This window comes from Populus trichocarpa, chromosome 19, assembly GCF_000002775.5.
Source record: "Populus trichocarpa isolate Nisqually-1 chromosome 19, P.trichocarpa_v4.1, whole genome shotgun sequence".
In the NCBI taxonomy this organism is placed as follows: Eukaryota; Viridiplantae; Streptophyta; class Magnoliopsida; order Malpighiales; family Salicaceae; genus Populus; species Populus trichocarpa.
Genome location: NC_037303.2, coordinates 11,226,827 through 11,249,028, shown reverse-complemented (window position 1 = coordinate 11,249,028; position 22,202 = coordinate 11,226,827). Strand labels below are relative to the sequence as shown.

General features: G+C 32.5%; 2 long non-coding RNA genes across 2 annotated transcripts in view; one reads left to right on the top strand and one right to left on the bottom strand.

Annotated features, from left to right (window-relative positions):
• Nucleotides 1-7,269, bottom strand: part of LOC112326159 (uncharacterized) — a 28,705-nt gene extending 21,436 nt beyond the window's left edge. The window contains exons 1-2 of the long non-coding RNA XR_008058153.1: nt 6,782-7,269; nt 2,719-2,916 (exon numbers count right to left, since the gene is read on the bottom strand). This is a non-coding gene — a long non-coding RNA (uncharacterized LOC112326159). The remainder of the gene's footprint in view (nt 1-2,718; nt 2,917-6,781) is intronic.
• Nucleotides 7,270-19,278: 12,009 nt separating this feature from the next.
• On the top strand, nt 19,279-19,979 carry LOC127904742 (uncharacterized). Its single transcript, XR_008058154.1, has 3 exons — nt 19,279-19,372; nt 19,589-19,642; nt 19,859-19,979. It is a non-coding gene; the product is annotated as an uncharacterized LOC127904742 (long non-coding RNA).
• Nucleotides 19,980-22,202: the final 2,223 nt, after the last annotated feature.

Genomic DNA, 22,202 nt, shown 5'->3' with positions numbered 1-22,202 from the left:
AAAAAAGTCACCGATAATAAACTGGCCGCATTTTAAATACACGCATCACTGATTATGGAAGAGAAGACGACGAGGCATCAAATCATACGATGAAAGGCTGATTTTTACCGATGTAAGCTACCACACATGCTACCCAACGTACACGGTGGCTCCGACACGTTGATCCGTGTTGTGCACGCGCTAATAGCTTTTCTAAAATAAAATAAAAAATTTATTTGAATGTTAAATTATACCACTATCCTTAATCAAATCAATAATTAACGAAAAAAACAAAGAGTATGACCCTAATACCCTTGAACCCAATGAATTACATTTCTTAGACCCCATAGTATATGTGTAATTCTACTATGTATTAAAAATCATAAATACCTATATACCCCTACCCGAAGCTATTGATTTTTTTTACTCCTGGGGGTATTTTTGTTATTTTATTGTTCATTAAAATATTGAAAAAATAAAAAAAATATCCTCAAACAAACCATTAATGACTAATACATCACATAAAAATACCAAAATACTCCTGAATCAAAAGCAAACCATTTTTTTTCTCAAGGCTATAAACGTCATAGTAATATGAGTTTATAGCAACAATTAATATGCCTTCTCCTTTAGTATTTGTTTTATGAGCATTAATGTTTTAACAAAATAAAATAGTAATTTATTCACCCATCAAAATCATGTTAGAAAAGAATTTGTAGACTTAGTATACAAAAGATAATTCATTGTTAATAAAATGATATAATTAAATTATGATTTAGTCATTCATTAAATTCAAATATATTTGACAGTAAAATAAATAATTAAATCAATCATATGTCAAATAAAATATTTACACCAACATAAAATTAAAAATTGAACATAATTGAATATTCAAGGAAATAATTTGATTGTATATTTTTTTGTTATCATTCAATCCCCACATCTTCTCCTTTAAATCCAATTTCTTTAAGAATATGATCAATTTTTATTTCTTTATATCATGTATGTTTTAATTATTATATTATTTTTTCAATAACAATTTTATTTTGTTTTATAATATTAAGAAACTCAGTAATTTGATAAAAGAATTATTATTATACTTTTTAATGTAAATAACTCTTTGGTTAATTAATTTTGTTGGGTTATTAACAAATTAATTTATCCTAAATCATTAAATTGTTTAATTACTATCATTTTATTAAATTGTATAAAATAATCTATCGCTTATTTTGACCGATTGGTTTTTCCATATTAATTTGATAAAATAAAAATATTAAACTTTTAAAACAATTACATTTCTAAATATATGTGTGTAATAAAAACACATTTAAAAATAAATAAATTAAAATAAATATAAAATTAATTGAACTTGGAACCGAGCCCAATAACCATTGGGCTTGGAATCAAGCCTAGATGCCTAAGTTGTGTATTATTATTACATTCTGACCAACTCGCCGGTCATCTAGGAAAACATTAGTTTCCAGCTTAATTTTCATTAAAAAAAAAAACATGAAAACACTCCAATCAACATTATAAATATAAAGTTAACATTATAAACCATTTTAAATAAGTAATCAATTTTAAACTTTTTAGATCCATTGAAACAAAATTTCTTTATTCTTCAATGTTCATATAATCTTTAAACTCCCCAAATCAAACCTTAACTTCTTCCCTTAAGCCAAAAAAAAAAAAAAAAAAACAGATAATATGTCTTATTCAACAACCAATGTAAGACCAATATAGTCAAAGAAATATGTATCGTTCGGCCTCTAGTCATTTAATATCCATATTTTGCAAGCTTGAGAGAGTAAATAAAAGGAGATGAATAACTTGAGAATGAAGAGAACTAAGTTGAGAGAAAGGGTAAGAGTTATCTTGAGAAAAAGGAAAGAAATTGGTTTGAGCTATAATCTTCTAGCTATTGTCTTCAATAATATATATATATATATATATATATATATATATATATATATATATATATATATATATATATATGTAAAGGATGTATACAACTAACCTTAGCTAATCCTAATGGGTTTTGTATAATAAACCCTAATATAATAGATACAATACTAATAATACAATTGATATCTAGAAATGGATCTAGAATTATGTTTGATTATATTGATTCAATATCCCCCTGCAAGTTGAATAGGGAAGGCATCACATTGAACTTGTATAGTAGAAATGTAAATTAAGATGATGAGAGGTTTAGTGAAAACATCGATAATCTAATCATTCTAAGTAATAAATTGAACCTAGAAATCCCTGTTAGCATCCACATTAAGAACGAAATGAAAATCAATCTCCACATGTTTTATGCGAATATAAAGTACTAGATTAAATATTAGATAAGTGAGTCATAAATTATCACACCGTAGAAGAGGAGTAGTTGTACAAGAAATTCCAAGTGTAAGAAGTAGAGACTAGACCTATTGTAATTCTACAACAACATTACCAATGGCTTTATATTCTGCAATTGTAAAAGACCAAACACCAATGCATTGTTCGCTAGATTTTCAAGAGATCAAGTTTTGAACATGAAAAATAGCACAATCACTAGTAGAATTTCAATCATTAACACTACTAGCTCAATGAGAATCGCTAAACCCATTGAGAGAGAGATCACTCTTAACATGTCAAGTGCAAACTAAAAGGTGAAGTACTATGCAGATAATGCAAGATATATTTAATTGACAACAAATGAATATCAATTAAAGAATGCATAGACTAACATACCTTGTTAACCACAAAACAAGTGTCAGGTTATACGAATGTGAGATACTGGAGAGCACCATCTAACTATCTGAATTGGTTAGGACCCAGATGAGGAGAACCAATTGATTTGAATAAATGAGAACCTACTACAATTGGAGTAGCAATTGGTTTACACTCAGACATTCCAGCTTTCTTTAGAAACTCAACAATGTATCATTGCTGTGAAAAAAAGTAAGCCATCAGTAGTGGAAGAAACTTCAATACCTTGAAAATAGTAAAGTGGACGTATATTATGATAAGTATTGCGGGTTGGACCATGACTATGTTGTTGATGACCTTTTCACGATTGTGAAAACCTCCACAATCACCAAAGAAAGTATTCTCGAGTAGGGCGGCGCTCAAGGTTGTTAAAATCGTGTTTTGACTTGTAAAATCATATGATTTTATGAGTTAAAACATGCTTTGCGTGTTGAATCATTTGAAAAAATAAAAAATAGGTGAAATCGGGTGAAATCATTAAAATCGGGTGAAATCGTGAAAAATCACGATTTCATGACCGATTTCACGATTTTAACAAAACGCATGCACTAAAGCAAAATGTTCCCCCATGCTCTAGTTGTCCAGCGCCTATTGGTTGTGCAAATGCATAGTCATGCGGTCTTCACTCGCTACAGAACATGTGGATTTTGTCTGCATACCATAAAGAAATGGAGGTCAGAAATCAACAGGGTTGCAGAAATTGATTTTGTCTCAGTAGAAAGATGGTCACAAAATTTTCAGGAGGAAAGTCATACATATTTTTTCATTCATTTGATTGAATATCAAACCAAACCTTGGGGGACCAACCCCACTATAGAATGTAACAAAATTTGTCAAGGCAATAATATTAAATTCCAATTTAATTCAGATTTTTTCCCCATATCTTTTACTTTTCTTTGTTATGTTATTTTGGCTATTCATTCACCTTAAATTACTTATGTTTTTTTAAAGGTATGATAACAAGTAGAAGAGATTTTATAAATATAAATTAGATATAAATATGATAACAGGATAATTTAAAAAATTATATTTATTATGATGGGTTGATTCACGAAACTCATAATTAGAAGCTTAACTCGTGTCAGATTTTAATTTATACAAATAAAAACACTGATTTTAATAAATTTGATTACTTCGACTATATTTTTAACCATTTATTTAACCCGATCAAATTTGATCAAAACTCAATCAAGTTAAATTAAATAATTTTTTTTAAAAAAAATTGTGTTGTTTCAATAAAATAATTAAAAAATAATAACCCCAGCTCCTAAAATATACTCAAGCAACATAAATCATTGACTTACACAATTAAATAAACATTTTTCCATCCTATAAATAATTGAATTTCATTCCTTCATTTTACTCGTGGACGACTTGTCGCTCCAACTTAAAAACCACGCATAATCCATTTGATAATGAAAAGTTATTTAAATTATGTATGAATTTTTATTTGAACCATGTATTTTAAGGTGCTTGAATTATGTATGAATTTTTATTTGAAGCATGAATTTTTTGTTAATGTATTTTAAAATTCCTTAAGATTTTATGATTTTACGATCCGTTTTTACGATTTGAGTTTGTATTGTATTTTTCATGCCGTGTTAAAATCACGATTTTAACAACCTTAACGGCACTCACCATTATAGGAAAAGATAGATCATCCTTAGGCTTATTGGGGTGCAATGGATATATATAGTAAGGTGAGCTACTAGGTAGAGGGTCTGAAATCACTATCTTACCAAATAGAAAGGTGCTAAAAAGTGTTTCTATATATAAAATCATGGCTTAACAATAAAAAGTGCAATTCAGTAAAGGATACCGATTCTACTCGAGCCTAAGAGTAGTTACAAGATAGGGGTGATCATTTTCGGTTCGGTTCGGTTTTTATCAAAAAAAGTAACCAAACCGAATTTTTTAAAAAAAAAAATCGAAACCGAACCGAACCGAAACCGGGTCAAACCGACCGGTTTCGATTCGGTTCGGTTCGGTGTTTTTAGGGAAAAAACCTGTTCAAACCGGTTTGACTCGGTTTTCTCGGTTTTGGCTCGGTTTTTTCCGGATTTGGCTCTGTTTTTTCGGTTTGGCTCGGTTTTTCAGGTTTGGCTCGGTTTTCTCGGTTTTGGCTCAGTTTTTTCCGGTTTTGGCTCTGTTTTTTCGGTTTGGCTCCATTTTTCAGGTTTGGCTCGGTTTGTTTTCCGGTTCCGGTTCGGTTTTTTTGGTTTTTTGCTTATAAAACCAAAACCGAACCGAACCGGCTGGTTTTTTCAAAATTTTAATCGGTTTAATCGGTTTTTTTTTCGGTTTGGTTTTTTCGGTTATTTGTTTTCCGGTTTTCTCGGTTTAATTGGTTTCTCGGTTTTTTTGCTCACCCCTATTACAAGATACTTAGACTCTACACGAAGCCTTTTAAATAGGTAAAGGTTGAAATACGAAGGATTAAGATGTTTATCAATAGTTGTGAGTTCATCATTATAGGCTTTTTCATGTTGTGACCAAATTGTGACACTTTCATCAGGTTTTTAACGCAATTCAACCAAGGCAGAATGTGTAGACATAATATGTGTTGCAGAGATGGAGGCCATGCTGATGCTAGAATGGTTCAAATGACATGAGATGTGGTACAACCAATAAGCACAGACAGTAACTTAATGGAGAGGGAGGCAATTAGTGTGCTCATGAGTAATTAATCCTGTTGTACTCGTATAATATTAGTTGGATTAACTTCTATTATGTTATTAGTGATGATAATTTTAGTAGGACACAGGTGGCTACCATAGATGAATTGAAATAAGCCATGACTTATCAAAAATGGTTGAACTTGTGCTTTTCAAAAGATACAGTAGTTGCTTATAAGTTTCAGAAAAGTATAGTGGTGAACATGTCGAAGAATGCAACTATCATGAAATAATAATGATATGGAGCTGATGTCATTAGGGTTGCAAGAGGGTTGTGGCACTAAGGTAGGCTTTGCCATGAATTATTATATAAGAGAGGTTTGTGAAAGAGATTTATTTTATGAAGTAGCCATAAGTGCAATTATACAATAAATTCTAATAATACTATAATAGAACAATGAAGAGAATTAGTTTAAGAAATAAAATGAAATTACTCTAAGCTACAATCTTTTAGTTATTATCTTGTATTATTTTCAACAATATATATATATATATATATATATAAAAGGAACGTAAATAACTAACCCTTGCTATTTCTAACAAGTTTTGTATAATAAATTCTAATATAATAAATAAGCACATAATTATTTTTTAGCTTAGAATTATATTTGATTATATTACCCATTTGATATTTGCTTGAGGTTTAACTTAGTATATGAGAAATCAACTGACTCAATACATTTTAACATTCATTACAGGAAATGGGTCTACAAGAGAGTTAAGAGACAGATCAAGATTGAAAATTTTGTCATGTTTCCAAAACTTTCTGGCACAGTTCCTGTGAAGTTGTTCTAAGAAATATCAAGTTTCTGGTGCCTCGAAGTTAATTTCCAAGAAAACTTGGGACTATTCCCGTCAATGCTTTGTGGCCCAGTTCACGATAAGCCAGCTCTGGAGCTAGGGAGGCTACTGAATTTGGTAATTTACCAGAAAATTTGTTATGGGAAAGTTCAATAATCCCAAGGTCAGTGAACGGTGAGAAAACATCAGGAATGGAGCCAGTGAGTTTCTTACTAATTTCGTAGACTAAAAAAACTCAGCTTTTTTAGCTTGCAAATTCCAAGAGGAATTGGGCCAGTGAGTAACTGTTATCAAGTTTGAGCAGAGTCAGCTCGGTTAACTCCGATACTGTACTCGGTATTTACCCCGTGAATTGGTTGCCTGATAAACAAAGGGCCTCCAGTTGGGTCATCTTGCCTATGGCAGTAGAAGGTGCCCGAGCTCTTGTTGTTCTCCATACACACATCATGTTGTATTCGAGCTTGGGCAACCCGAATAAAAGATCCGGGAATTTACCCGCAATGTTATGGTTTTGAAAATACAAATACCATCAACGTTCAGGACTTCGACTAGAGATGATGAGATCGTACCTGTTAAGAACCTCTTTGGTTTGTCAGGTAGCCCATGGAGTGATATGGTGTTAACCCGGTTGTCGATGGTGCAAGTTAAGCCATCCCTGTACCTCTTAGGTTTGTCGGGTAGCCCATGGGTTATACCCGGCTTGAATGCCAATAGACTCCATTGATCATGTTCGAGGCAGGCAGCTGGTACGGATTTTAACGATTGGAAGATGAATACGGAGACGAGGAGAATATAGAGGTGCTTCACGTTGTTTTTGAGAGGAAAACAAAATGCAGAAAGGTGCTTGGCAGGGCATTGCTGACATTAGAAATGGGCATTCAATAAGTGATGCTTGGCATAGAGAAATGGAATAAAGTCTCCTCTGCGAAAGTTAAAGACGCTGAGAAAATGCTGCTGTTTACCAAATGAAAAGGAAGGTGTTGCTTACAGACCGAATTTGGAATGCAATCTAAATTTCCAACATAAGGGTGCTTAGTTATTGTTGGCCAGCAGGAAGTTTACGATGGTCGTTACTCGAGAGGCTGTTTTGACGTCCATTATATATATTTTGAAAATTTAATTTTTGTTTAGAAATATATTAAAATAATATTTTTTTAAAAAAAATTTATTTTTAATATTAGCATATCAAAATAATATAAAAACACAAAAAAGTAATTAAAATTTTTTAAAAAATTTAATTTTTTTCAAAAACACTTTAAAAAAAAACAAATAAGTTCTCGGATAAACAAATCCTACAATCTATTTGTTTGTTTGTGATGGTTTTTAGGGTCTATTTGTTTTTATATTTTTAAAAAAAAATTGATTTTTTTATATTTTATTTTTGTTTTAAATTAATATTTTTTGATATTTTCATATTATTTTAATATACTAATATCAAAAATAATTTTTAAAAAATAAAAAAAAAAAAATTTAAATTAGAAAAACACATTAAAAACAACTATCATGTCTAAGACTTGACAACTCACTAGAAAGAGAAAATGAGCTATGCAGGTAGACGAGAGACTAGACGTAAAGGGCTTTACGACCTAGTTCATCCTTGTACTAACCATTACAGTAGATAAGCATTGCTTATACAATATTTGTTTGGAAAAATGAATTAAAAGTGATTAAAAAAAATTCAATATTGAACCTTTTCAAAAATCTCCACTTATTATTTAAATTTAATTTTAATTTAGTTTTTAAATTAATCTATAGACACTTATTGAATATTTTTCTTTATACAAGGATTTGATTAAATATTTTGTTGTGATATAGAGTTTCCTCACCCCAAGAAACATGAAAGAAAGAAAGTGGTGGATAAATTAGTTACATTACACAAAAACCTAAAAGAGCTTAGAGATTTACTATGTCCACTTGCTCATATTTCATTATACATTTACACAGTGAAATTATTATTTTACTTTTAAAGGGTAACTCACTTAGCTTGGATTTAGAGGTAGTAAGGTCTTTTTTATGAGACACATTAGTCATTACATGAATGGTGAGGGTTAGTTGGTATTTTTATATCTCTCATACACAATGTAATTACTAAATTAGCCTTGAAAGAAAAAAAAAACATGTTTTGATGGTGGTGCATGCAGAGTCTATTAAAATATATAAAATATTATTTAAATTAAAAAGTGGATGGTGCTACTAGCACCATTCGGGTGGTGCATGCAGTGCCGAAAAAACTCTAAATGTCGTCATCCTAAACGACGTTTGATGCGCCTCACTGTTCCATTATAGTGGTGAGGTGCGTGTTGTCAGAAGACCAGCGGTTGAGCTCTGGCCATATGTTTTTTTTTCTCTTTTTTCTTTCTTCTCTCTCTTTCTAGAAAAACATGTAAACCATTTGCAAAAAAAAACAAAAAATTAGGTATGTTTATTTGTTTGTTGGGTCAAATTAGATCCTTATTCTTTTGATTACAATGTATTTGATCTTGAATCATTTATTGAGGTTTTGTTTTTTAATTTCATCCCTTGATATTTGATTTTTATATCAGATTTGATCATCATTTTTTAATTGTAAAGTATTTGGTTTTGAATCCTTTATTGATTTTTTTTTTCAATTTCATCCCTTGACATTTGATTTTTATATCAAATTTTATCCTCATTCTTTTGATTGTTATTTTTATTTTTTCTTATCTTTCTATTAATTGAAATTGTTTTTCAATTACATCCCTTATGATTTGATTTTATCTTCTTTTTGTGTCAAATTTGATTCTTATTATTTTCAGATCTATATTTTTTTTTTCCTTTTTATCCCTTTTTAAATCTTTTTTTTATGTTTATCCCTAATTATTTTGGTTGGTTGTGAATTTTACATTGTTATTATTTCGGGCTTGCCATTTATACTGTGATCCAGCCTCATGAATCGTGTCACAAGTTTTGATGGTTGGACTGAGTTGACTTTGGTCTTTTTTATTTTTTTTATTTTTTAATTTCATCCATCATCATTAGGTTTGTTGGAAATTGGTATTCTTTGTTTTTTTACCTTTTCTTTATATAGAGTTATCCTGATATCATATCTCAGTCATAGATTCAACAAGTCCATCAAGTTTGACTCGGATTTTTCATTTCCATTCCTTTTTTTTTATATATAATTTTTCTTTTCAATATTAGATAAGTTTGAAAATTGAGTTTCATGATTTTATTCAGTCTACTTTCTACAAAGTTATCCTAGTCTTACGACTTTGTTATAGATTTGGTTTGAATTTTGCTCAAGTCGGATGATAAAACATTATCATGTCTGGTTTTTTATGGAGAATATACTTCTAAAAATTCACCTATGTGATGTCTTAAGCAGACTCGGGTCAATTTCTTTTTTGTTTTTTTTTTAATTTTTTATTTCAATTTTGTCATTCATCATTTTATTTGCTGGGAATTGAGATTCATTTTTTTTCTATACAATTATTTCATTCTCATTTAATTTTTACTATGTTAACAAATAAAATTATTGAGATGTTTTAGAAATATTGTAAAAATATATTTTCATAATATTGTCAACCGTTCATCTTTTAAATTGAATCTTTATTGTTTTTTTTTACTTTATTTATTGTCAATATCTTATTTTCTAATTATATTATTAAATTAACCGAGTTTATTAAACTCATTCGAGTCAATGACCAGAATATTAGAATCTTAGATTTGTTTCAAAAAATATTTGCATCATCTTGATATCTTCGAGCCACCTGTCTAGTTTGTTCTTAATAAAGATCCATACACAAATTTCTCTCACCAAGACCAGAGACTAGCTAACTTAGTCATTTAGTGGTGAACCCTTATCTCACTTGGATTTCGTATGTTGCAACTTCTATCTTGCACTATATTGAAACATCCATATTTATTTAAATTAAAATTAATTAAAAGATAAATTAAAATAACTTAGGGTTTCACTGTTCGTGAACAAGACTAGTTAAAATGTTCACATTATTACTCATAATTGTTTTTTTACCTTTTCATATACTTAATTTTTTTTTTTACTTTGCTATTGGATTATTACACTTTATCTCTTTTTATTTTATTTTTCATCCTTAAAAATTATGTTATCATAGCTTTAAGTGTTAGGATGTGTTTTATTATGCATGTTCTCACATATATGTTGTGACATGGATTATTCAAGCATTATATTACATATCATTATTAAAAAATAAAACTATAGATTACAGTTAAAAAACTTAAAAATGAGGATTATAGTTAAAAGCATTATATTACATATCATTATTACAAAAAGAGTGTTTTTTTATTTGCACTATTCAAAATACATATTTTTCTATCCCTTTTATTTTAAAAATCTACATTTTAATCTCAGAACTTTATTTCTCTTACATTTCAGTCTTTAATAGTTGAGGGAGGTGAGAGAGACACATGAAAGACAAGAGAGAAGCTTTCAACTTGCTTTATTGTAATCATAAAAACCCAAATCATAGTATTAATAGGTCCATTTTGAAGATGAGAATTTAATGGAGATGTTTTGACTCTTTAATCATATTGAAAAAAGTAAACCAAGATCCAACAAGTTTGTTTTGACTTACTTTAATTTTGGATTTTTAGCCTAACTAAAGTGTTTTTTTTTTGTTTGATATAAAGTTATGAAGGTTCATATATGGGTTTAGATGAAGAAATGTTGAAAAATAGGCTCTAGGGGTCGAAGAACTAGGACCCCCAATTTTTACCATTAGAAGTAGCTAGAAAATATTGCAGGCATTGTCCTCATCTTTTTTCAGAAAAACAGGCATACATGCCTACGATCTTTTTTAAAGGCTAGACCTACGAGCATGGCCTTCCAAAAAGCAACATGTCACATTCATATTTCTATAACCATATAAAGGGTCTTAATAGCCCAATGATATGGAATTCGACGTATTTAATGATTAAAAATGTTCTAATTTATAAATATATTGCATGACTTGAATAATGAAACTTTGAATATAAAAATCTTTTAAATGATTTTGATTCGATATATTTACATATGAATAAAATAGTTATTTGATTTATATGTGGTGTTGTGCCCATATTTTATACAGTCTTCCAAATGATTTGATTGAGAGTTTTTCAATGTAACTTATGATAGCTTCAAGTTGTTTTATAAAGTCACTAAAATTGTTTCTAGGACAAAGTATCCTATAATGAACTTGTAAATTTGTGAGATTAAATTGAAATTGCAAAAATGAGTTTCTTATCTACATAAGGTATAAAGGTGGCATAAGAAATAACAATGGACATGTTTGAAAATTATTGATAAATATTGGGGTTCTATTAGTTGAATAATAGGTTATATAGTTGTAACTAATCCATAATACAAAATGAATTTGGTTAAATATAGAAAGAGCATGTGAACCTCCTTGAAAAGATTCATTGTCTTTGTTATCATTTATGGATTTTTATGTTTCAAAGCAAAAGAAAGGTAGTCTTCAATAATCTATATCTAATCATTCAGGTGCTACCTCTATTGGTTCAAGTAATAGTTCATTGATTGAATTTGATAGTTAAGTGATGCAAATAAAAGGAATAAAAACTTAAAATGTTAAAAATGAATTGCACCATCACTTAGATGATAATGTTTTGCAAATGAAGGTGACTTTGATATTTTCTCATGATGGAAGGTTCAAGGTGTAAAATATCTAAACTTCCAATGCATTGCTAGAGATTTATCATCTATCTATGTATTTATTGTTGCTTTAGAGCTTTCTTTTAGTACGTGCAATAGATTGGTGAGTTTTCATTGTAGTAAACTCCATCTGAAAATCATGAAAGCTACTAAATAAAGGTGGTTTAATAAATATTGCATTTTTTTCATGCTTTATATATATATATATATATATATATATATATATATATAATTTATTGAAGTAAAATGAAAACTTTTATTGTATATGTATTGTTTTTAAATGAGACAATACTAGATTATTCAAATAATGATTTTAACATATTTGATGATATTGATAGTGGTGAAGAAGCTATGAAACTTATATTATGAAAAATATATGAATAATCTTTATAACTTTTAATGAAGATAACTCATGTATTATTCATTAATTTCTTATTTATATTGATTTTTTTATGGAATTACTCATTTGAAATGTGAAAAGGAAGCCTAAATTTTTTTTGGATGCTATATGAAAATTTGATTTTTATGGAGTTGGAGTTGTAGTTTTAATAATAATTAAACAATTTTATATTTTAAGATGTTCTTAAACTTTGCATAGATTGATCATATGATAATTAGCCATGGAAGATTTCTAGCTTGGAAACCATTCGGCCATGAGAGGGTTTTAGCATGGAGTGGGTTTAGTCAGCCTTGAGTTATGTATGATGAGGGGTTTGGTTCAAGGTCATTAATGTTGCATTCAGCTAGATTTGAGTAACCCATGTATGGGTCTAATTTGGACAGCAAAGTAAGCTTGTTAGGAGCTTGTATCAAGTATGATTTGAGTCATATTAATGTGTATGAATTTGGGTCATATGGAGTCCAAAGTTAGTTTGGACTAATTAAGGTGTTGTGATATATTTTCTACAATGATATATCAAATATCCTAACTAAAAAGAGAAACAAAGAGGTGACAAAGATTGACTTGAAGAGGAAATATTATTTTTTCATGATGGGCAAGGATTCCTTCCTTAACATGGATCACAAGGGGTGGCTAGAATTGGATAACTTTCCTTGTTGTTTTTTTTCCTTTCTCTTGCAAGATTTTCTTATTTAAAATGGAGATTATGAGAGGCTATTTAGAAGAGATATTTTAACCACTTTTCTTTTTTATTTTTGAAGGCATACTTTTGACTAAATAAAGGAAGAAGCTTCAGCATTCAAGACAACATCTTTCATGCAAGGAAAAAAGATTAATGGATGGTACAAAGGGATACTTTTCTTTCTACAAGTTTCAAATTCGTGTATAAGGGATCCAATGCTAAAAGATATGGGTTTGGAGCTATTTTGATAACTTGTATTAATTTGAATATTTATTAAGGTTTATTTGTTGTTTTAATTAATATTTGGGATACTTATATTTCAGTTCTTAGTTACAGGTTAAATCTGAGTCAAGGTTCAACCAAACCTGATTATTCAGCTTTCTTGAGGGAGTTATCAATTTTGTTGTGAGTTGTGTGATCACGTAATCATAAGATTTACATCAATTAGGGTAATGAGTACCTAAAAGGAAACCCAAAACCAATGGAGTCAAATTACAGTATCTAGAATCTATACTCATAGATAATGGGTTAAATATAGATATTAACTTTATTATTAGCCCATACTACATTGCAGGTCAAACTAAAAAAACTTTTATATGTAAAACGATATCATAGCGTTGTCAATGTGTTTTTCAAGGAGTGAATTTTTTTTAACCATGAACCCAAAAAAATAATAATTAGAATACCCTAACCCAAAAAAATAATAATTCAAATTTGGTAAAAAAAAATCAATTTAGGAAGAAAAACATCTTTCAACCGTAATCTATTTTATTTTGCAACATGAAATGCCTAAAAACACCTCAATCGCATTCATCTTGTCTATGAAACACTTTGACACCAAACTTATCTATTTTTTTCATCAGAATCAACCTCTTTTACTCTCTTTTAAGCTTAAGAACTAAAATGTAAACAAAATAAGTTTTATTCCAAAACATATAATTGTAAAACTAAAGGACTGAAAATGATTTTTTGATATATTTTAGGCTAGAAGGCGATGTAACTATTTTTTAAAAGAAAAAGGCCTTGGTGTTCTATTTATTTTTTTTTTAATTTTGGTCTCCCAACTCTAAATCTTTTGTAAACATATAACTTGTGAGTGATGAATAGTGTTTTCAAGAAGAGAAATATATTTCTTTTTAATTTTAGATTTGTGTGTATAAATAATACCAAACGCTATTATTGATGCCTGTTGATAGAAGACAAGATTCATGAAAAATGTGACAAATACCACCTACGTTGGCTATAAACTGTCCTTGAAACGGCGAAATTGATTTCATGACCACGACCGAACATCAGGCTGTCTCGTGGGTGGTTGATGACCACCACTTTGGTGGCGTTTAATGTTGACAAAGAACTTCAACTTTATTGCCACTACGGTAATGATTTCATAAAAATCTTGCATAAAAGTTATCATTTTCAATCTTTTTGAAAAAGTAAAATAATTCCATTGAAAATGAGTGAAGAAATAAAATATAATGACATCTGGTGATTCTTTGGCCCTCGCCTTAACATGGATCGCTGCGATTTCAACATTTTAAGGTTTATTAATTTATTATCAATCGACGACCAAAATAAATAAACAAAGAAATAAATAAATGATATAGCTTGTCTACAATCTCCTCCTTGATAGAAGTCTCTAACCTGCATTTCTAAAAAAATTAATTTTTTAAAAAAAATTAATTTTTTTTATATGTTTTGAATCATTTTGATGCGCTGATTTCAAAAATAATTTTTAAAAAATAAAAAAAATATTATTTTAATATATTTCAATATAAAAAATATTTTAAAAAATAACTACAATCACATTTCCAAACATACCCATAAAAACAAATTGAATTACATAGATATCAATAATAGAAAAAAAAAAGATGTTAAAAGAAAGATTCATTGCCAACATGCGCCCCGCCACTAAAATAATCCTGGTGTGCCACTCCTAATACCATTCTAAAACAGGATGTTTGACTGTTGAAAAAGTCAGTACTTTTTAGGTTATCTGAACGGTACGAGTTCCTCCCACTTACTAGTATGTGTATTTCGCTAGCATGATGCCCCTTTTATCTTTTCTTGTAAAATATATTATATATGTTAAAAGATTTAATTACCTCCAAGTATAATTAATAATTATAAAAAAATCATAATGAAATGATGAAAAAACCGTAAATGCAAGTTTAAGAACATAAAATCTCAAGGGCAGTCAAATAATTATACCTCGAAGGAAAACGAAAAGTAAAAAAGCATCTTCTCCATGGTCCACAAATTTGGGTTATAAACTGATGTCTTGACAGTATTAATGTCAGTTTCTCGAGGACGATAATGTTGATGTCTAGTCCACTTCAGTTTCTCGAGGACGATAATGTTGATGTCTAGTCCACTTCAGTTTCTCGAGGACAATAATGTTTTAAAGGAGTTTGCACGACATTTTCAACAAAGGTTCTCTCATACACGACTCTTTTCTGTCCCCTTCGGCGAAAGAAAATAATTTCACTGGAAATGAGCCTAAAACTTAAAACGTTTTACACCTTTAATTTGGATTGTTGTAGTTATTGTAATTATATTTCTTTATATTATGTTTAAATAAAAATAATAATAGATATAATATATAAGAAAAATCCTTAACCCAAGTTTTGTTTAATTTTTATAGCATTCTTTATTTTTTTACAATTTAGTATTGATGTATATTTTTTTATTGATTGAGAATAATAAAGAAATCTATCTTAAAACTGAAATAAATAATTAATACGAGTTTTAAAAAATATATGATGTATTTAAAATTCTCCATTCATGTTGAATTTAAATTTTAAATTATTTTCCATTTTTTTAAAAAGAAAAACATATCGCATCACTTTATTTTGCTATTTTATTAAAAAATGATTAATTCTAAAAAATAAAGATCCATATCATTTATATCTACTATATTGTCATTAACTTACTAAGGACCTTAAAGTAAAATGATATTATACTGTAGATTTTTTTTTTCATTATTTTTTTTTATTATAAATTAATATTTTATATGCTTCTTGTCGCACGTTAAAAAATCCGCGCGGCGTCGGCTGGCGATCTTTTTCGTTGTTGCGTTATTTGCTTCGTTGGAGTCGCCACCTAGTAATTTATTGAAGGCTACTAGGAAACCGGATGTACTGGTCTTGTCAGAGATTCACGGGTAAGGGACTGGTTGTGGTTAGGGAAGGTATTAGCACCCCTAACGCACCCTACCTGAGGTAAGCTGCTTTGTGACTTTGATGTGTTAAAGAAGTTTTAATAATTGTCTTTTCATCGGATATTAGAAATACAACTTACATGTAAGTTAATAATTCTTGACCGTGATCCAATCAAAATATTAAATTCTTCTTTAATCTTTACAATTTTATCTTAAATAAAAATAAAACATCCATAAAACAAATATAAACACACCCATACACTTTCACTATATTTTCTTTTTCTTTTCTTTTGTTGTTACATTCACAATACCAATTATACAAATTCAAAAAATAACTAAACAAAAATTACATTAAACAATTTAAAATTAGCTTCAAAACAATCTGGAATTACAGGGATTGCCATCTGCCATCCGGAACAGTGTCAAGGAAGTTTTCTGGGCGCAGGAACAGTGGCGGCGCGTCCTTCCACGCGCCACCGTCGCTGGCGGCGCGTGGGTTCACGCGCAGCCGGGAAAGCAGCCGGCCGAAACTGGCTTATTCTCCTCTTCTCTTCTGCAACGCCGGTGACCTGCAAAACAACAAAGAAACACAACAACACAGGCAGTTGATCTTAGTTTTTATTTCAGATTTATTCTTCTCGGGTCTTTTAGATCTGCTCCGGGTCAGCTGCTATGGTTCATCTTCCTCTCTTCTGCTTCGGTGTACTGGTAGCAAGGAGCGCTGGAGGTTGTCGACCGGTGGGGAAGGAGATCGGCTGCTGCTGCTGGTGGCCGGTCTGTGGGCTCTGTTGAAAGCCGGCTGGAGAAGGAGGATCTGTCGTGGCTGTGGTTGCTGCTGCCGCTGCTGGGGCTGTTCGGCGGCTGAGGAAGGAAAAACCTGCTGGCTGAAGCGTGAGCCGTGGGTCTGAGGAGATGGGGAACGGGACGGCGTCTGTGGGTGCTGCTGCTGTCGGCCGCCGCTGGGTTCTTCGGTGGGAGGAGGTTGTGAACGGGACTCCTGCTGCTGCTGCTGTGTGGCTTGATGGAGGCAAATCGGAGAGCTTGAGAGAGAGGGGCTCTCGGGTGAAGAAGGAGATGGGGCGATGGGTGTCAGGGAGAAGAAGATGGGATGCGGTGTGGTTGTGGCTGTTGTGTTTTGTGTGATGTGAGGCCGTGAGCGGCGGCTTGGAAGAAACAGAATCAAAACCGGGGAAAGGGAAGAAGAAGATGTGGCTACGGTGTGGAGGGAGAGGCGGCTGTGTTTGGGCTGAGGGAGCTGCTGCGGGGCAAATGGGTGTGCGGCGAGAGGGAAGAAAGGAAATCTGGTGCGTGGCTGGTTTGTTGATGGTTTTTGTGTTCTAAAGGAGGGAGCGGCGGCTTGAGCAGATGAGAGGCAAGGGAGGGGGCTGTGTGCTGGTCTGTGAGGGGGATAACAGTGGAGAGGGGAAGGAAACGGTGGAACCGGCCGGGTCAGCAAAATGAAGGCCACCGGGGGGGCTGTGTGCAGAGAAGAAAAAATTCTCTGGTGGGTGGCGGCGGCTGGGTGTGAAAGAGATAGGTTTAGGGTTTTTCTTCCCCTTTTTTATTTGTCAAAATTGCCCCCCCTTTGTAAAAACCAGTGTAGCTTGGTATTTATAGGAAAAGTTTTGCTAGGTTTTCAAACTAGTCCCTCAACTTTTCCTTTCCTTCTCTTTTCCTCTTTTTTTTGTAAATTTTGATTTTTCTTATTTTTTTTTTGTATTTTTGAAAGCGAGCAAATATCAACATCGACTCAATGCGGGAAATCAATGATTTTAAAAATGACGCGTGAAAAGTTGAACGCGTTCCAAATATCTTTGAAAATTTAAATTCTTTTGAGACGATGCTAAAAATGCTAAAAAACGATGCAAATGTATTAAAAACGTATTTTTTTGGATTTTCAATGTTTTTCGCTATTTTTGAATTTTTCTGAAAATTTATCAAAACATGGGTCAAAAATTGGGTAGCAACAGATGCCCCCTCTTTACAATGCTTACGAAGCAAAACTCCTCAATGTTTTGCATAGTAAGCTTTGTAAAGAAAATCTTTTTTTTTTCCGTTTTGTCCTGAGATCCCATCGGGCGATCTCCTTGAACCAAAACCAAAATCTGCGTGGTTGGGTTAACCTGAGATCCCGTCCGGCGATCCCCTTTAACCAGAACCAACATGAGATCCCATCTGGCGACCTCATTAAACCAAAACTAAAAAAATGTGTGTAGCTCGGTCAACCTGAAATCCCATCTGGCGATTCCCTTTAACCAAAGCTACATGAGATCCCATCTGGCGACCTCATTAAAGTGGAACTTAAAAAATGTGTGGTAGCTCGGTCAACCTGAAATCCCATCTGGCGATTCCCTTTAACCAAAGCTACATGAGATTCCATCTGGCAACCTCATTCAACTGGAACTAAAAAATGTGTGGTAGCTCGGTCAACCTGAAATCCCATCTGGCGATTCCCTTTAACCAAAGCTACATGAGATCCCATCTGGCGACCTCATTCAACTGGAACTAAAAAATGTGTGTAGCTCGGTCAACCTGAAATCCCATCTGGCGATTCCCTTTAACCAAAGCTACATGAGATCCCATCTGGCGACCTCATTAAACCAAAACAAAGAATGTGGAACAAATGGTCTCATTATAATGGGTGACGAACCCAAGAAAAATGATGGTCTCATTGTATGGGTGACGAACCCAAGAAAAATGATGGTCTCATTGTATGGGTGACGAACCCAAGAAAAAATGATGGTCTCATTGTATGGGTGACGAACCCCAGAAAAATGATGGTCTCATTGTATGGGTGACGAACCCCAGAAAAATGATGGTCTCATTGTATGGGTGACGAACCCCAGAAAAATGATGGTCTCATTGTATGGGTGACGAACCCAAGAAAAAAATGATGGTCTCATTGTATGGGTGACGAACCCCAGAAAAATGATGGTCTCATTGTATGGGTGACGAACCCAAGAAAAATGATGGTCTCATTGTATGGGTGACGAACCCAAGAAAAAAATGATGGTCTCATTGTATGGGTGACGAACCCCAGAAAAATGATGGTCTCATTGTATGGGTGACGAACCCAAGAAAAATGATGTGCGGTCTCATTATAATGGGTGACCTACCCAGAAAAAATAATGTGGAAAACGGTCTCATTATGATGGGTGACCTACCCAAATGGAAAGAATGTGAAGTGCGGTCTCATTATAATGGGTGACCTACCCAGGTGGAAGATAGAAAAAATGTGAAGTGGTCGCGTTATAATGGGTGACCTACCCAGGTGGAAGATAGAAAAAATGTGAAATGGTCTCATTGTTATGGGTGACCTACCCAGATGGAAGATGAGAAAAATATGAAGCGGTCTCATTATTATGGGTGACCTACCCATGTGGAAGATAGAAAAAATATGAAGTGGTCGCGTTATAATGGGTGACCTACCCAGGTGGAAGATAGAAAAAATGTGAAGTGGTCTCATTGTTATGGGTGACCTACCCAGGTGGAAGATAGAAAAAATGTGAAGTGGTCGCGTTATAATGGGTGACCTACCCAGGTGGAAGATAGAAAAAATGTGAAATGGTCTCATTGTTATGGGTGACCTACCCAGATGGAAGATGAGAAAAATATGAAGCGGTCTCATTATTATGGGTGACCTACCCATGTGGAAGATAGAAAAAATATGAAGTGGTCGCGTTATAATGGGTGACCTACCCAGGTGGAAGATAGAAAAAATGTGAAGTGGTCTCATTGTTATGGGTGACCTACCCAGGTGGAAGATAGAAAAAATGTGAAGTGGTCGCGTTATAATGGGTGACCTACCCAGGTGGAAGATAGAAAAAATGTGAAGTGGTCGTGTTATAATGGGTGACCTACCCAGGTGGAAGATAGAAAAAATGTGAAGTGGTCTCATTGTTATGGGTGACCTACCCAGGTGGAGGATAGAAAAATATGAAGCGGTCTCATTGTAATGGGTGACCTACCCAGATGGAAGATGAGAAAAATATGAAGTGGTCTCATTGTTATGGGTGACCTACCCAGGTGGAAAATGGTGGTCTCATTGTGATGGGTGACCTACCCAGAAAAAATGATGTTTTTTTTCTTTTTTTTTTTCAAAAAATAAAATAAAATAAAATAATGGTCTCATTGTTACGGGTGACCTACCCAAAGAAATGTTGGTGAGGGCTCAAAGGCGCACTCAAAAGGAAGTAGAGTTATAAAACGCACTACCCCAAAAAGTGATGATGAAACACCGATATGACAATGTTGAAAACAACGCATTATGATTAATATGCATGTACACGTACCTGAGAAATATAGGTCCCCATTTCTTCATGGTGTCTTTCTTTTCTCAAAAGTTGAAGTGTTGGTAGTAAACTTCGATGACTTTTTCGCTCTTGCTTACTCGAGTTACATTTTGTGATCTTGACCTCTAGGAAAGATTTGATGTTATCATACTTCTTTGTCCTCTACCCTTGATCTCAAGAGTTGTCAATTTTGCCCGATTATTCTTAGAAAGGGAATCATGGAGCCAGCCTTACCATGCATTTTTCGATTGCCCCCAAGCTTGATCATGCCCCCAAGTGTTCAATTCGGGTTTGGGGATGAGGCTATGTGAAGGAAGGTTTGACAAAGAGTTGTTTTCATGCAGAATTTTTGGAATTCCAAAACTATTCCAGACACAGAAATCATTTTGACATTGATTCAAAGCAAACTCATTCTGAAGAAATTCAAGTGATTCCTATGGAGAGGTTTCCAGAAGTGATGAAAACTTTTTGTTTTGCTTTTGGTGAAAAATATGAAGTGACATTTGGTTGGTCAAAAAAAGTTTAAGATTTAATTTGAGAGTTACCGAGAACCGGTCTTCAAAGCATTCATTTTATTTGCATGAATAATGATTTTGTTTCGCATGAGAAAACACTGCCTACCGATCCAGATTGCTTGCCTTTGATCAAAAAGGGCTTGATTAGGCACGTAATGTAGGCTTGGGCTATTGGTTATGAAGAAAAAGGATATTTACAAGCTCAAAAGGTGTTTAAGGGATTTCAAGACTAAGGATCACTTGTGCTTGTTTGCTGACCTTTTGTCTTTGGAATGTCTTTCCAAAATGGTCTATCGTGCCCCCTAGTGTTGGGCTTGGACTCTTTCTCTTTTTTGTTTTCTTCATTTGATTTTGAGCATCGTTGTATTAGGTTTTTTTTGCTCAAAATTTTTGGATCCTTTGGATTTTTTTTCTTCATGCCCCCAAGCTTTGTTTGGGCACTTTTGATGATTGAGAATTTTCTTTTATGCCCTCCAGTGTTGTTTGGGCGCTTTCCATCATTGCGGGTTTTTTTCTGTCTCTTGCACTTGCCCCCAGTGTGGGGTGTGATCCTAGCCAAGGTTATTTATCTCAAGAAAAACATTAGGCTCAAAAGGGGACTATAAATGATAAATTTTAGCCTCGTGAACGGATTATCAAAGATGGCCTTTCTTCATTTCAAACTCATGCATTCAGGATCGGTAAGCCTTGCTTTCATGCAGTATGCAACGTGATTTCTCATTATTCATTCAAATAAAATTCCGCTTTTGGAGTCACTTCATAGTGTTTTTTTTTTTTTTTGAGGTGTATGGTTACCTTTCCAAGGAATCACCTGAATTTCCAGAACTCGTTTGTTTCAGACAAATATCAACATGATTTCTATTTTTGTACTAAACTTTGAATTCCCAAAAATCCTTGTGAACATGTGTGATCATGCATAGTTTTGGAAGAAAAGGGAAACACACCTAAAGATTCTTGGTGTTATGCTTTCATGCTCAACGGTTATGCTCAATGAGTTATTTGCATGAAACAACAAAAATGAAGGTGTGTCATGAAGACCGGAAAACACATGATCTTATTTAACAAGAAAGGCTCATTTGACAGGGAAAGTCTTATGAAATTGCGAGCCAAATTACCAACAAAAATTGGAACAGGTTGAAACAAAAATCAAGAAGTTTTGCAGGCATGATCAAACTGAGGTGGTTTTTTTTTTTTTTTTTTTTTTGTTTTTTTTTTTGAACAAGAAAAGGCTCCATTATGCACCGGTGGTGCAATTCCCCTTCGGTTAGCCTTCCCACAAAAACGTTTGCAGAAA